Genomic DNA, 14200 nt, shown 5'->3' with positions numbered 1-14200 from the left:
TTCATCATCAACGAGCCAGGGAACCTCTCACAGCCAGCCAACATCTGTTTGAGTTGTGGCCGCCATTTTAATGTTTACTACTGTGTTTTAATTTTTAACTGTATTTATTGTGTTTGATATGTTGTTACCCGCCCTGAGCTCACCTGCAGGGCGGGCGGGCTATAAATAAATAAATATTAGTGTGATGTCCCTAAGAAGGTTCCTGATGGGTTCACCAGCACCAGGAGTCACTCCTGGCCAGTTTGAAAAGAACCAAATGATTCCTGCTCTTCTTCAAAGTGACCATCTAGTCCTATGGTGTTTTCTGAAGGGAAGGAGGTTGGGTCACCTTTGCCAGGAAATTGCTGGCTCAAAAAGGCAGGAAAAGTGTCCGGCTCCAACAGGAGGGAGGGCCTTACCCACTCCCATTCTAATTGGCCCTTCAGAGTCCCAGGAACAAGGCCGGCCAATCTCTAGCTTCTGCCCTTTTTTAAAAAAAAGGTGGCGTGACCAACAGACAGTTCCCCGGAGAAAGTAGAAACAATCTTCTTTTTCATATTTGTTGCTCTTTCTGTGTGTCTTTTGGCTTTGGTGCCACTTTCATCATTGTGGTTCTCTGCTCAGTCGATGAGCAGTTGCTATTCATTTGCTGACTTTTAAAAACAGCATAAGCCAGTGTTGCAGCAGGAAGGTTTAAAATTCGGGAGACACTTATGCCGCCGTTCTTTGAGAGTGCAGCAAGCAAGGCTGGACGGTGGCTCCCTTTTTTCTAATGGCAAGAAAGTTTGTGCAGGGAAAGCCTAAGGAACTCAGGAGCAAACTGGCACAAACTGAGCGTCTTCACCATTATCTCGTTTGACTGGTTCAAACAAACTGACAGCGATTCAGGAATACCTCCCAGTAACTGAGACGCCAGAGAGTGTTTCATCCCGGCGAAGGATGAGACAGTCCACGGCATACATTTTTCATTATTGCTCAGTTTAGCTGATACTAATAAAAGAATGAGTTTCGCTAGTTGGCTCTCAGCGGGCAGACACGTCAATGAGTCACAGAGAGCAACAAAAGAAAGAACTTCTGTGAAAGGGGAAAGGAACAGAAGTTGGACAATGCATCAGACAATGAAATAATGATGGTCTGGGCAAACTTGGTGGAGATGTTTCAAGGGTGACTACAAACAGAGAGCTCTGGATTAGAAGGGCTCTAGAGGACGGCAACCACTGGTGCCTTCATCTTTTATACCGAAGGTTGCCAGCTCTGAGTTGGAAAATACCTGGAGATGTTGGGGGTGGAGCCTGGGGAGGGCAGGGCTTGGGGAGGGGAGGGGCCTCAGCAGGGTATAATGCCAGAGAATCCACCCACCAAAGCAGCCATTTCCTCCAGGGGAACGGATTCTGGTCATCTGGAGATCAGTTGAAATAGCAGATCTCCAGGTGCCACTTGGAGGTTGACAACCCTATTTGGTGTAGTGATTAAGTGCGCAGACTCTAATCTGGGAGAACTGGGTTTGATTCCCCACTCCTCCACTCGCAGCTGCTGGATGACCTTGAGCAAGCCATAGTTCTGTCAGAGCTGTTCTTGAAAAAGAGCACTTTCTGTCAGAGCTCTCTCAGCCCCACCTACCTCACAGGGTGTCTGTTGTGGGGAGGGGAAGGGAAAGGAGTTTGTGAGCCTCTCTGAGACACTGAGTGAAGGGCGGGGTATAAATCTAATCTCCTCCTTCTCCTCTTCCTCCTCCTCCTCCTCCTCCTCTTCTTCTTCCCGGCAGCCCCAGAACAGCTTTCGTTGTTTTCCTCTCCTCTGTTTTATCATCACAACAACCTTGTGATATAGGTTAGGCAGAGAGTATATGACTGGCCCAAGGTCTCCCAGCACATTTCCATAGGAGAGTGGGGATTTGAACCCGAGTCTCTGAGATCCTAGACTGACACTCATCACTACACCATGCTGGGTCTCCAAGGCTTGAATCAAAGCTGTAGACATGGAGGAGGAGAGTAATTATTTTCACAATATCTATTTATTGATTGAGAAATGCCTCTCTTGTGTTCACTCAAAGTCGCTTACAGCAATCAATAGCAGATCCATTATTATTATTTTTTTTAAAAGAGAAGATATCAGTACATGGTCACACATGAAGCTGCCTTATACTGAATCAGCAGAAACAAGAAGGGGGAAAAAACTGAACCTAACAATAAACTCCAGAACCAAACAAAGGTTAGTGAAAAGGAGGGCCAATATTAAAACCTTTCCATAAAAAATAAAAAGAGGTACATGTATTTATTAATAATAACAATTTTTAAAACATACATAGGGGCCCATTTACAACCAATGTATATAAAACGTAACAATATCAAAGGCTTAAAAAGTTGACCTTACGCGTTTCGGCCAAATAGGCCTTCCTCAGAGGTCATACATATGTGGCAAGATGGTTAATAATTACATAAACACAATCAGAAATATATACAAAATATAGATTCAATAAGGACCATAAAGTAAATTGTTCAGAAGTAAAATCACCAGGAACAGGGTAAATATGCACATAAGACCTTTAAAGTGCAATCACTAGCCTAGTGGTTATAAAATAAACTTATGGTCCAAAACTTTCCTTCTTTGATTGTGTTCCCACAGTATTCCATCTGTCCATCAAGGTCAGTCAGTATGGTCTACTCACCAGCTGAATGCAAAGAGAAGAAAGGGTTGGAAGATCAATCCACCCCTCTCACGAGGATTAAATCAGGATGACCATGTGTGCATACCATATGAAGAGAAGAAGGAGGAGGAGAAGATTGGATTTATACCCTGCCCTTCACTACCCAAAGGAGTCTCAGAATGGTTTACAATCTCCTTTCCCTTCCCCTCCCCACAACAGACACCCTGTGAGGTAGGTGGAGCTGAGAGAGCTCTCTCAAGAACTGCTCTGAAAGAACTTATGACTGACCCAAGGTCACACCAGCAGCTGCGTGTGGAGGAGAGGAGAATCAAACCCGGTTTAGAGTCCGCACTCCTAACCACTACACCAAACTGAAACCACAGTGGTGGAGGAATTTGCTGTCAAGTTGCAGCCGACTTGTGGCAAACCCATGGGGTTTTCAAGGCAAGAGAATTCAGAGGTGGTTTGCCATTGACTGCCTCTGCAAAGATACTCTTGACTTCCTTGGTGGTCTTCCGTCCAAGTACTAACCAGCGCCCACCATGCTTAGCTTCTGAGATCTGATGAGATTGAGTTAGCCTGGGCCATCCCGGTCAGGAATGCAACTATAATTAAGACTAAGCATGGTTAATAAAATCAACTTCAGGTTTCATATCCTGTTTTAACAGAGCAGCTAGCCATAGTTACTGGAGTTGCCTGCATTCAGACACTCACGCTAACTGCAGATACTTTAATTAGATCATGGACCCGCATTATGTCAGAACTGAGCCAATATCTTGCTTGTGTCCTTTCCTTCTCTCCATTTTGAAGACTCCAGAACACTGATTGCTAAATGTCAGCTGCAGGATCCAAACAGCGACTCTGAAATGTCAAATTCTGAACAGCAAATATCAGCTTTAGAACACTCAGAACAGATTTAATTTGGGACCAAATCGAAGTTTCTCATATCAGGACTTGGCTCAGATTCATTTGTCTTGTTGAATCTTTGCCAAGCCAATTTTTTTTAAAATCTTATCAATATTTCTTTCATTCCTCTGTGTATCTCACTATTGACCAAGAAGAGAATATAATAATCAGAAGAGGTGATGCCCAAGTTATGTTTTCCTTTAATGCTTAATAGATACTGCTGAAAGACTTACTTTTAAACAACAGAAGTTTTTCAGTGGTATCAATTTTACAATATTAAGCATGAGTTTTTTTGAAGCTCTTAAGTAGTGTTGCCAGCTCTGGGTTGGGAAATACCTGGAGATTGGGGGTGGGGTGGAGCCTGGGGAAGGTGTGGGTTTTTGGGTTTTTTTTAAAGATTTTATTGTTTTTCCATTACTACATCACTAAAACTACAGGAATGGGGAAGTGGAACTCTATTACACTATACACAACTAGGGACTGGGGAAGTGGAGCTAACAGGTGGTACGATCTGGATTACATGAATTTTTAACTAAATCGCCTACTAATAATAAGATAACATTGTAAATAAAAATTTAAGAATAAAAATTTGCTTTGAGTATTGTTTTTACAAAAACTGCATAAACATCTATCTTAGTTTCAGAGTCTTTTCTTCTTGTGTTTCTTCCTTGTCCGAGGTTTGGGAGCGGCTACTCCTTTTTCAGATTCCGAAGTCTCTGAAGATTTAGAACTGGTGCTTGTTGAATCCTGTGAGTAGGATTCTTTGACGTCTTCTTCCTCCTCCGCAGAAAGTTTCACCTTCTTTTCTTTTTTCTTTTGGTTTGGCTTTGAAAATTGAGCCATAAACTTATTTGGGGTGCGTTCATACCTACCGAAAGCGGCAGCAACGGTGTGATTCCCTCGCGGAGTAAAGGGGCGCGATCAGACGGAAACATTCATCCAGCATCCCGGAGTCGTTGGCGGAGCATCTTGTAGCGCCGCAGGAGTGTGGAAAAAAGCCACTGAGGAAAGGCTACAATTATTCGGAACTGCGGGGCGCGTAGGCAGAAGTCTGATTGAGCAAACGCACGTCATTTTGGCCCGGGGAAAACAGCCTCACTTCCCGCCTGCATTTTCTCGCTCGTGTGACCGCAGCCTTGCTTTAGGAACAGAGGGAAGGTGTGGTTTGAGGAGGGGAGGGACTTCAGTGGGGGTATAGAGTCCACCATCCACGGTGCCTTTTTTCTCCAGGCAAACTGATCTCTGTTCCCTGGAGATTAATTGTAATCCCATGAGAACTCCAGCTACCACCTGGAGGTTGGCACTTAGAGCACTAAGTTCAACTAATCAACATCTCTTGGTAGTCCCCAGCCCCAGGGACGTCCGACTTGCCTCGACCAGAGCCAGGGCCTTTTCAGCCCTGGCCCCTACCTGGTGGGATGAGCTCCCGAGTGAGATCAGGTCCCTGCAGGATCTATTCCAATTCCTCAGGGCCTGTAAGATGGAGCTCTTCCACCAGGCTTTTGGTTGAAGCGGCGGACACCCCCTCTTAGTGGCTGACCCCACCAGCAGCCTGGATTTTAACATCTCAAAATCTTCCAGTACCGTTGATATGGTTCTATCAGAGCCGACATGGTACTTAGGAGTATAGTATTTTATACTGTTGTTTTAATCTGGTTTTAGCTATGTTGTATTTTATACTGTTCTTACCCGCCCTGAGCCCGCCCGCAGGGAGGGTGGGATATAAATCTAAATAAATAAATAGTCTTAAGTCAGAGCTAAATGAAATGCAAATATGTCACATTCTCTGTTCTGGATCCAGCCATTCCAGACTGCAAGTGTTGGGCAACACCATTAAGTGTTCCATGAACACAGAAAGCTAGCATGTCAGGTCTTCAGCACAAATCCTTCAGGCATCTAGTTTTCTATGTGCAGGGTATTTTGTGGAGGATCACTTACACAAGTGGTCTCCATGCCTATGGCCATTTGACCCAGAAAAAATCCTTCTCCCTGACATCTAGTATTCTATAGTATTCTCTAGGGAGGAGTTATCGAACAAAGCTTCAGCTATGAGAATTGCCAAATCAAGACTGGGAAATTCCTGGAGATGTAGGGTGGGGGGAAGCCTGGCGATGGTGGAGTTTAGGGAGTGGAAGGAGTTCAGTAGGGTTTCCAGGTTCCTCCTGGAAATCAGCGAGGGATGGGGGGGGGAACTTATCGGGAGTGGGAGGGAGGCCCAACTGACATTGCAGCAACATGTCTACTTCACTTCCGATGTAACCCAGAAGTGACATCGTCACACAGCAACATCTGGTGGCGTTCTGGTATTTGGGCAAAAACTCTATGGTAACTTTGGCTTCTACCATAGAGTTTTTGTCCAAATACTAGAGCATCGTCCTGATGTCACCAATGTAATGATGTCACTTCTGGCTCATGTTGGAAGTGACATAGACACATCACTGCAACATTTGCTGGGTCATAAGAACATAAGAGAAGTCCTGTTGGATCAGGCCAGTGGCCCAGCCAGTCCAACACTCTGTGTCACACAGTGGCCAAAACACAGGTGCCCTCAGGAGGTCTGCCAGCAGAGCCAGAAGTCCAGAAGCCCTCCGACTCTTGCCCCCCGAGCACCAGGAATACAGAGCATCACTGCCCCAGACAGAGTGTTCCATCAACGTATTGTGGTTAATAGCCACTGAGGGACCTCTGTTCCATAGGTTTATCGAATCCCCTCTTGAAGCTGCCTATGCTTTCAGCCGCCTCCACTTCTTGTGGCAGTGAATTCCATGCATTAATTACTCTCTGTTCTAAGCCTACTGCTCATTAATTTCATTGCATGCCGAGTTCCTTCTTGTGGCAGTGAATTCCATGCATTAATTACTCTCTGTTCTAAGCCTACTGCTCATTAATTTCATTGCATGCCGAGTTCTTGCATTGTATTCTCTATTCCATGCACAATTTTGCAAACCTCTATCAAGTCACCCCTCAATCATCGTTTCAACAAGCTAGAGAGCCCTGACCTCTTGAACCTTTCTTCATGGGGAAGGTGTTTCACCCCTTCATCATTTTAGTTGCCCTTTGCTGCGCCTTTTCCAATGCTATAATTTCTTTTTTGAGGTGCAGTGACCAGAACAACCCTGTGAAATAGCTCAGGATTGAGAAATGACGGCCAGGATTAGCCAGATGGCTTCACGGCCAAGTGAAGGATTTGAACTCAGCTCTTCCCATGTCTGGTCCAACCACCATGCCCCAGGTAGCTCTCGTCACCCACTTTACTCTTGTAAAAAAAATGAGAGGATGCTGCTGCTGCTGCTTCAAGAAAACGGTTGCCACTTTCAGCCACCCTACATTGAATACATATTTTAAATGAGCCTTTTGCAATTGATTATGAAGAGTGCTACATATGAAAAAAACCAACCCTCAACAATAGAGACAATAATTGTTTTTGTAGAATGAAGAGCTATAACATTATTGGCTTTGTTTCTATTTATCATTCTGCGTTGTTTATGCCTTTAATTTTTCTTTTAAATTAGCCTTTTGCCGTGCGATATGGATAGAACAACACAATTAAGGCTATGAGTATCAAGCTCCCTTCTTTTTCAAATTCCATTAGGCCTCGAATGGAAGACGTCTAAGTCTGAGATGGCCAACGCTGCAGATGAATCAGTGCTGTCCGGTTGAATGATTTACTCATAATTTTAATGTATTGTGCCATCAGTATTTCTTTTAAAAAAATGCAATTCAGTGACACAGTTCAGTTAACTATAGCTTAGATAAAGATACAAATGCAGGAGCATCACTTCACCAGGTTAGTCAGCTTACAAAGCTACACAGAGCCACATTGCAAGTTTAGAAGAGAAATACTTCTCTCTTTATTTGAGAAGCACCCTTTGGATAGGAAAGAGCAGAGATTGATAGATTACTAACTTACTCTGCCTCATGGTGCCAAGAGAGGACCTAGGCTTGCCAAGTCCCCCCGGGGGGCTGGGAAACCCCCGCCGCCAGCGGATCAGACCCCGGGAGGAACCCCACCCCCACGTGCACGTCACCAGGAAGTGACGTGATGACGACGGGCACGCTGGGGGCGGGGCCACGACCATCCAAGAGAAAACTCTGTGGTTTTCCCTCGGACAGTCGTGGCCCCGCCCCCAGCATGCCCGGCGTCGTCACATCACTTCCTGGTGACGTGCATGCGTGCGCGCTCAAGCCGCAAGCTGCGAGTCCCCCACTGCGGCGATTTTTTCACTTGGCAACCCTAAGAGGACCGCATGTCCCTCTCTTGGTGCGTGCAGGTAGAGAGCAAGTCTTCATTCAGAGTGAGAGAGAAGCAGGAAAAGGGAAATTGGTCCCTGAGATCACAATCTGCGTATCAAAGAGAAGAAGAAGAGGAGGAGGAGGAGGAGATTGGATTTATACCCCGCCCTTCACTCGCAGTCTCAGAGCGGCTTACAAACTCCTTTCCCTTCCCCTCCCCACAACAGACACCCTGAGGCAGGTGGGGCTGAGAGAACTCTTTTTCAAGAACAGCTCTGACAGAACTATGGCTTGCCCAAGGTCATCCAGCAGCTGCGAGCTTTGTATGCACAACTTTGCTTGGCTCACCTTGGCTTTGCTTGGCTTAGTCAAGGCAGCTTTACCACTTCTGGAACCTTCTGGGGGGGGGCAGCGGCTCACTGATAAAGCACGGGCTTTACCCAGAGCAAAGTGGTTCCCCAGCTGTCTCCAACTGAAAGGTGGCAGAACTGGGGGAGGGGGAATCCTGCCTGAGATCTTGAAGAAGCCTTTACCTTGCCAGACCAAAGAGTTCTGAGCCAGATGGCTCCTCGTTTTGACTCAAAGAAGGCAGCTCCGTATATGCGATCTTGGGGTGTATCAACAGAGGCATAACATCCAATCGCCAGATGTCATAGTTCTGCTGTACACTGCACTGGTCAGGCCACACCTGGAGTATTGTGTGCAGTTCTGGAGGCCTCACTTCAAAAAGGATGTGGACAGAATGGAGCGGGTGCAGAGGAGAGCGACTAGGATGATCAGGGGTCTGGAGACCAAGCCCTAGGAGGAAAGGCTGAGGGACTTGGGAATGTTCAGTCTGGAGAAGAGGTGGTTGAGGGGGGACATGATGGCTCCCTTGAAGTCTCTAAAGGGCTGTCACTTGGAGGAGGGCAGGGAGCTGTTCCTGTGGGCAGCAGAGGAGAGGAGTCACAAGAATGGGTTGAAATTAAGGGCAGGAAGGTACCAGCTGGATAGTAGGAAAAACATTTTGACAGTCAGAGTTTTGCAACAGTGGAATCAGCTACCTAGGGAGGTGGTGAGTTTTCCCCTCACTGGCAGTCTTTAAGCAGTGGCTGGACGAAGAAGAAGAAGAAGAAGAAGAAGAAGAAGAAGAAGAAGAAGAAGAAGAAGAAGAAGAAGAAGAAGAAGAAGAAGAAGAAGAAGAGATAGAAACTGCTCTTTTTCAAGAACAGCTGTGCCAGATCTATGGCTTGCCCAAGGTCATCCAGGAGGTGCAAGTGGAGGAGTGGGGAATCAAAACCGGTCCTCCCAGATTAGAATTTGCACACGTAACCACTATACCAAACTGGCTCACCTGTCAGGGATGCTCTAGGCTGATCCCGCATTGAGCAGGGGGTTGGACTAGATGGCTTGTGTGGCCCTTTCCAACTCTGTGATTCTAGGATTCTACCCTATGATGACATACACTGGTCTAATTAGTGCAAGCAGATTCCTGGAAGCAAGTCCTTCCACTTCAGATAGACACTCTAAAATTACATGTTTGTTTTGATGGCATTAATTTCAGAGTCTCAGAAATGAAAGCTACCGGCCGACTTTGGGGAGTGGGTGATCCGTTTCCTGCCCTTTACATCAAACACGCCACACGAACCTCCTCGTGAGCCTCGCTCATTACCATTTCAGACAGAAAGCAGAGAACATGAAAAGCATCATCCTCATCAATCTCCCACTCATGCGCCCTGAACCAGAGGCAGGGGGGATTGATATAAGACCAAAGGCACGCATTAGAGACATGGTATAATGAGCTAATCTAAACGGAGAATGAAGGGAAATGGGATTTGTTTTGAGAACTCACATTTAGGAGAGCATTTTACACATCTGACTTCCTGATTCATTGCCCTGATCACCATTAAGATGACAAAAAGTCTACTTTGGAAGCCCTCTCTTGAGTTGCGCTAAATGGGTCTGGTGATCTTCATTACGTTCTTGATTAAATGGTATCTGATGTTTAATTCAGGTCATTGGAATTCAGATCATACCTCCCCCTCCCCACTTGCTTGAAGAAATAATTGCTATGGCTCAATTGGTTAGCAAATCTCAGTTCCTGGTTTGGGGTAAGATTGTGTGAACCCCTGGCAGTTCAGCTCTCATCCTGTTTGCCGACTGCAAACAGGGAGCTGGTTTTTTAATGATCAGTTCATACGTTAAATCAACCTGTTGGTGGCAGTTTGGCAGGTTTCTTCACTACATTCCTTCTGTACAGTGCTGATGCTACTGACAGGCTGTTGGGGCAGTGTTGTCCATGGTAGGACTGCCAGGAAAAATGAGGAGCAGAGAGATGCTGTGTAACATCGCAGTGTCTCAGGCCCTGATTGTTAATGGTACACGATGGAACAAAAGTAGGCCTGACAGTTTCTGCAAAACACATATTGGCTCTGTTAGCAAAGTCTTCAATGTTACGTCCTTGAGAGACATAAGGATGAATCATTGGGTGGATGCCCAGAAATAAATCTTACAATAAGAATGAACAGATCACTGATTTGCAATATATATTTCTTTGGGGATGTTAATGCTGAACTCATAAGTGTTAATTTAATGGATTCAGAAGAGACAAAGTCAATGGTTTTGATAGAGCCATGTGTGTTTCATGTAGCTTGGCCTGTATAAGATAGCCACACCTAAAACACTCCTGAATTTCTCAGATATGGCTTGTCTGAAACTATCTAATCATTCTGAAAGCTGTTTGGTAAGAACCTTAGAAATTATACATTCTAAGTAGATAAGAGATCATTTGAATATATTTCTGATTTTATTTACCTATGCAAGGTGTTTTTTGTATAATTGTGAATCTTTCACATTTAATCATTTCGGGAGTGATTAGGTTGATTTTAAATAAAAATCTTAAAAGATAACATATGTGATCTTTGGCTGGGATACAAGGTTTTCACTGGACAACGGGAATAAACAAACTGATTTCTCTTCAGTCAGAGCTGATAACCTATAGAGATTGGTTATAGAAAGGAATCATCATCTTGAGATAACACTGTGGTTTAGTGGTTGATGTGATGCTTCGAAACAGACAAAGAGACTCGTATTCTCCATGTGTTCATTTTAAGGTAAATGCTTCCCCAATAAATGGGATAATACTCTGTTACAGCAATGTCACTTGCTGTTGAACCTGGAAGTGATGTTGCAAGGCTCGTGGAATTTCCCAGTCTCCATGGTAAAAACCAGTCTCTGGTAAAAGCCATAGAGATTTGGCAAATCCTTGAGTATTATGATGTCACTTCCAGGGACAACCAAATGTTATGGTGCAATCTCATACAATGCTGCTTCTCGCCACCCATTTTTGCTCCCATTGGAATGAAGACCAGTGTTTGAGCCGTGGGTGAGAGATTGCTCACCCAAGGCAGGCAGTCAAACCCCTCCTCTCGTAGAGGGGCGGCTTATAGCTTAGGGAGGCAGAAACACCTTTCTTAAAACATCACTTCAAAAAGTCATAAGTGCAAGAAACTGCCTGGCCAAAAATGGAACAAAATGGATGCCAGCCAGGTAAGAGCCTGGGAAAGTATTTTGGTAGGTGAGTCAGAATGGGGCCCCCATCTAATGCCCCCCATGCCCTGGAGAGAGGCATCACAATAGGACTCTGGGTCTCCCAAGAACCTACTGCCTCACCTTGGACTAATCCCATCAATGCCCAGTCCCACTTCTCTTCCCCCATTTACCCTAATTAAGCAACACCGAATGCTATTCACCAAACCTGGGCTGCGGTCACACAGAGCAGTAGCCACACTACTGCGACAGAAGATAGGCAGATTTTCTGGGCGCGATCTCACCACCACATCTGGGAAGCATAGAGCTCCTGTGGCGAACCCGAGGCTTCCCTCCGAAGATGCGCGGTTAAAAACTAGTACCTCGGAGGTACTAGTTTTCTGAAACCGCGGAGCAAGGGTGGGCGTCTGATCGCATTTCCGGTGGCATCCAGCACCCACCCATGCCTCATTGCGAAAAGGGGTTTTTTCCCGAAGTCTCCAGGGATGCGCACAAGCACCCAACGGTGCATGCACATACTTCAGGTTAAAAAGCACACACACAACCCCATTTACCGTGCCGCGCCGCTTCTTTGGCGCGTCGTGTGATCAGCACCTTCCCCCTAACCACGGGACCTTGACGGGATCATGAGGGGACGCCTAAATGTGCAGTCGCTGCGAGGCAAACAGCCACGCCTCCCTCACCCCCCGCGATATCCGGCCCGTGTGACTGGGGCCCTGGTAGCTTTTCCCATCTGGTACTCACAGGATCATCAAGCACCATTTTACACCTATAGTCCACCTCAGGTAAACCCATCAAGCTTCTCCCAAATCATTGTCCCTCTCCAGAAAAAGCCATCAAGTTTTTGTTTTGGGGACAAATATGTCAGTTTGCCCCAGGGAGCATTTTGCTCTATATCTGGAGTCCTGAGTCACCAGTGTGTGTGTGTGTTCTCAGATCCATACGTCACACCTCCAAATCAGTTTGGGACTTCTCACCTGAAACACTGGTCATTTTGCTGCTGCCTCAGTGGACCTCTTCCTTTGAGACCGGTAATTATAGCCTTCCCCAAAATTGCTTTCTCCCATCTCCTTCCTGATTTCCTCTTAGCCTTGTGTGCATTTTCAGTGTGTTTGTACGTGTGCTTTATCCAGGGGTCGTTTCATAGAAAAAGAGCTAGGGGAACTCATTAGCATAACTCATTAGCATATGCCACACCCCCTGACATCACCGGAAGTGTGTCATAAGGCCACACCCCCTGACATCACCGGAAGTGTGTCATAAGGCCACACCCCCTGACATCACCGGAAGTGGGGCGGGGCTTCGTCATGTGCCCCGCCCCCCGTACCTCACCCGGGGGAACTGTGATCCCCCGCGATCCCCCCCCCGAAATGACCTCTGGCTTTATCCCTTTTATTCTCTTTTACTAATAACCTTTCCGGCTGAACATCTGCCTGGTTTATCGTGAGAGTTCTCAAGGGGAAAATCCCTGTAAACATTGGTGGAGAATCCCAGTTACCCCCTCTCGCTTGTTTCCTTTATAGCTAACTAATTAGGACACCACCTCTTTGGGTAACAGGCAATCTGGTAAGCTTACTGGGGCAGCTGCACAAACTGTCTTCTCTCTGCTTCCCAGTTGTCCCCAGTTAAGCCCGGGGACTCCTGTGACCCCATACGTGGTTCTGATTGGCAAGAATCAACCATGGAACTGCAATGGTGCTGCTGTTGATTTGGGTGGGAGGGAGACTGACAGCTCTGCCTGTCTGCGTCTTTGCTTGCTGGCTTCTAGTGTGGCTGCAGTCCTCGCACGCAACATGTTCAGAATTGAACTTCCTCTGCTCGCAATGCCCATTTGCTCCCAAGTCGTGTACCCCATAAATTTACATCGATGATTCATTTGTAATGTGGCAGAGGCAGCATTTTGACTGCATTTGCATCCATCCTGTTAGCGTCATTCATCTCCACATAGGCAGCTGGCCGGTGGCTGCTATTGATACATGATCAGAATTTACTGGATTACTGGGGTTGAATTTTGTGTTTGTTTTTTTGCATTCTTAGCCTGCTGATTCATTTCCGGAGGCTGTGAAAACTATTACTCCTGTCAACACTGGCAGATAGTCCTGCTGGGTTGAAATTGGGAAGAGTAGCTTATAGGAGATGTCACATTACTCCCTGCTTCCTCGCTTTTTTGGGGGGGGGAAGGTGGGAACTTGGGAGGGAGGGCACCTTTACAGGTGTATGTATGCACATATTTTGCAGGCGTCACATTGAATATTGACTGGAGTGGGTAATAGGGACAATTTGTACTGGCTCCAGATTTGCTTCTGGGTTCAATCCAAAGTGCTGGTATAGACCTTTAAAGCCCTAAACAGCCTGGGTCCAGCATACCTTAAAGATCGCCTTCTCCCATATGAACATACTTGTTCATTCCAGTCCTTTCAGAGGTCCTACTCGACTGCATGGTGTAGTGGTTAAGAGTGGAGGACTTCCCACTCCTCCTCCACAGGAAACCTGCTGGGTGACCTTGGGCCAGTCAGAGTTCTCTCGGGGCTCTCCCAGCCCCACCTGTCTCACAAGGTGCCTCTTGTGGGGAGAGGAAGGGAAGGTGATTGTAAGCCGCTTTGAGACACATGAGGCCTACTGGGTGACCTTGGGCCAGTCACAGCTCTCTCCGAACTCTCTCAGCCCCACTTGCCTCACAAGGTGACTATTGTGGGGAGAGGAAGGGAAAAGCGATTGTAAGCTGTTTTGAGATACATGAGGCCTGCTGGGTGACCTTGGATTAGTCACGGTTCTCTCTGAACTCTCGTAGCCTCACCTACCTCACAAGGTGCCTGTTGTGGGGAAAGGAAGGAAAGGAGATGGTAAGTCGCTTTGAGACTCCTTCAAGTAGAGAAAAGCGAGGTATACAAACCAACTTGTCTTCTT

Source organism: Gekko japonicus, unplaced genomic scaffold (genome assembly GCF_001447785.1).
Source record: "Gekko japonicus isolate JY-2015 unplaced genomic scaffold, Gekko_japonicus_V1.1 scaffold1065, whole genome shotgun sequence".
Lineage (NCBI taxonomy): Eukaryota > Metazoa > Chordata > Lepidosauria > Squamata > Gekkonidae > Gekko > Gekko japonicus.
This window is presented reverse-complemented; position numbering follows the sequence as displayed.